This window comes from Phyllostomus hastatus, unplaced genomic scaffold (assembly GCF_019186645.2).
Source record: "Phyllostomus hastatus isolate PE091 unplaced genomic scaffold, TTU_PhHast_1.1 phas_scaffold_585, whole genome shotgun sequence".
Taxonomy (NCBI): Eukaryota; Metazoa; Chordata; class Mammalia; order Chiroptera; family Phyllostomidae; genus Phyllostomus; species Phyllostomus hastatus.
Genome location: NW_025334037.1, coordinates 4,712,187 through 4,715,306, shown reverse-complemented (window position 1 = coordinate 4,715,306; position 3,120 = coordinate 4,712,187).

Sequence of the window (3,120 nt, the reverse complement as noted above, 5' to 3'; positions counted from 1 at the left end):
CCATTTCTCCATAAATATTTTTAAGTAATGGACTTCATTTTTTAGAGGAGTTTTAGATTTACAGAAAATTGAGCAAGTAGCATAGAGGGTTCCCATATACTCACTCCTACACACAGCTCCCCCATTATTAACATGTTATATTAATAATGTATTAGTATGGTACATTTGCTGTAGTTAATGAGCCAATACTGATACATTTTATTAACTAAAGACCATAATTAATTTATATATCCATAGTTTTTAGTTAATGTCCCTTTCTTGTTGTACCATATTACACTTAGCTGTCATGTTGCCTTAGGCTCCTCTTGGCTGTGACAGTTTCTCAGACTTCCCTTGATTTTGATAACAGTTTTGAGTCCTGGTCACCTATATTGTAGGATGTCCCTCAGCTGGAGTTTGCCACATGTTTTTCTCATAATGAGGCTGAGAATATGGATTTTGGGGAAAAAAATCACAGAGGTAAAATGTCATTTTCACCACATAATGTCAAGGACACACTCTATAAATATGACCTATTACTGTTGCTATTGATCTTGATCACCTGGCTGAAGTCATGTTTTGGGGGGGGTCCTCCCACAGAGCTCCCCCTACCCCTCCCCGGCCACCATGGATGAGAATAAGTCTACCAAGACACGGTCTGCCTGGGGAGGAAAGGTGGCTGATTTCTCAAAGGAGAAGGGCCAAGAGCCTTTTCCTCAATGGGCTTTTATTGGGTTCATTTACACAAGAATTCAGGTAAAACTCATTAATCATTGCCAGGCATAAGGATCAAACAATGGATAACAAAGAACTCTGAGGGCCTATTTTGAGTGAGGGTCAGATAGCTAAAGAGCTGTAAAACTTTGAAGAACAAACTTACCTCTTGTTTGGACCCTTATCACTTAATTGAGAGCATTCTAAACAAAGCAGGTTTCACAGGATTTTACAAATTCTTTCTTAGGCCTGATTGCCCGGGGAACCCACCCTTTCCAGCACAGGGCTACACCACCCTGTGTCATTGTTTCAGGCTTAGGTGGAGCAAGGGGGGTAAGGCAGCCAAGAGATTAGGAGATTTTCTCACAGACAATGAGGACTCAGGCTATGTCAAAGCCGAGGAGGGAGGGCCCATCACCCCCTTTTGCTGTAGCCCCCCAAGTCTTTCCTTGGGGGCCTCCCACATGATCGTGCCTCTCTTAGGTCGTTCCCCCCTTGGGGAATCTTACCCGTCATTGGCTAACTGACCAAGCATTGAGGGCCATTTATGGATGAAGTAAAAGTAGCAGAAGTGGTGCTCCTGCCAGGGAGATAAGCTTTTGTCTCCTTGGTGGCTTATGGTCCAAGGTTGCTCCCTCAGCCTTAGCCTTGGCAGGGGTTACAGATTCTGAAACCAGGCAGGGCAGTTCCCAGCAATGTTTATTGGGTTACTCTACTGTAAAGTTATGCTGCCCCCCGCCATACTGTGCTGTTTAGAGAAAGTCACTCTGCACAGCCCACACTCAATGAGGGGAGAGTTGCACTTCCTCTTCTACACATTGTTTGCAGCACACCTGGTGCACGAGCTGATGCTGTAAGGTAGGTGTACATCACAGCCTGCCTTGCTCTGACACATCTCCTCTTAAGAACAGTTGTCCCCACACAAAGTCCTTCTTTAGTGTACAGTAGGCCACATGACCATGATTGGGACAGGGATGGCCATCTGACCTTCAGTTTTTATTCTATTCAAAATGAATGATCAAATTATTTTTGTGATTTTTTTGTTGATTCAGTTCTCTCACATTTAAAAACCCATGGTCTCTATTTAACAAATATAGTTAGAGAATCCACAGCTAGATCTATATATTGAAGTCATACTTTCTGAAGAAAGGGTTCCCAAAATTCTTGCTGACTTTTAAAATATTTCATTAAGTGAAGTCTCCTTATTTCTTGTTTATGGTTTTCAGTATTTCCTTAGCAGTGATTATTCATATTTAAAGAAGAGCAGTCTTATTAAAGTGCTCCATTGCTTTAAGGAAATTGTTGAATATGTTAAAGAAATAGTTGATGAAAATATCCATTTAAGTGCCTGTTCTTAAAAAGGACAATTCTGCTTATGAAAAGGAAAAGAAATTCCAACTAGAAGTGAACAATGATTCTGGCATTTGTCCTAACTATCTTGAAGAATTTGATTCTTTTACGTGGATATTTTTGAATAGTCATCCAGCATGGGAATGAGTGAAATCATCATGTGTGGTGATGAAGAAGAGGGGAATCAAAATTCATGACAATGTTCTCTTTTCAGTCAGTGGATAATTATTTAAAAGTCATTAATTAAGAGATGAAATCTAGTCCTGAAGAATGGAAAGCAGTTGATGTCATGAAAGATGGTATTATATGCTTTAACAAATAGAATTTGAAGAGTGGTTCTTGGAGTTGTTGATTTTTATTCCAGTACATATTCAGGATATCAGCTCATAAGATAATGTTGAGCATGTTTTCTTATTAAAGTATGTTCAGTGCAAAAAATGAAGTAATTTAGATATAGAAGCTATGTTACCATGTAATTGAAACATAAACTGTAACTTCAGGAAACTCTATAAGCAAATGCTACAAAATAAGAACTGTTAAGAAAAGCCAAATTAGCCCTGGCTGGTGTGGCTCAGTGGACGGAGTGTCGAAAGTGTCACTGGCTCGATTCTCAGTCAGGACACATGTCTGCATTGTGGGCCAGGTCCCCAGTTGAGGGCGCATGAGAGGCAACCACACATTGATGTTTCTCTCCCTCTCTTTCTCTCTCCTTTCCCCTCTCTCTAAAAAATAAATAAATAAAAATTTTTAGAAGATTTTATTTATTTATTTTTAGAGAGGGAAGGGAGGGAGATAGAGAGAGAGAGAAACATCAATGTGCAGTTGCTGGGGGTCATGGCCTGCAACCCAGGCATGTACCCTGACTGGAAATCGAACCTGCGACACTTTGGTTCACAGCCTGCGCTCAATCCACTGAGCTACGCCAGCCAGGCCAAAAAATAAATAAATAAAATTTTGTTTTAAAAAAAGAAAAGCCAAATCATCAAGAAAATATAACTTTAAAAAGAGGTATATAATTTAGATACTTATAATTTATTACAGATAAATACAAATAATTTTTAATATAAATATGTCCCA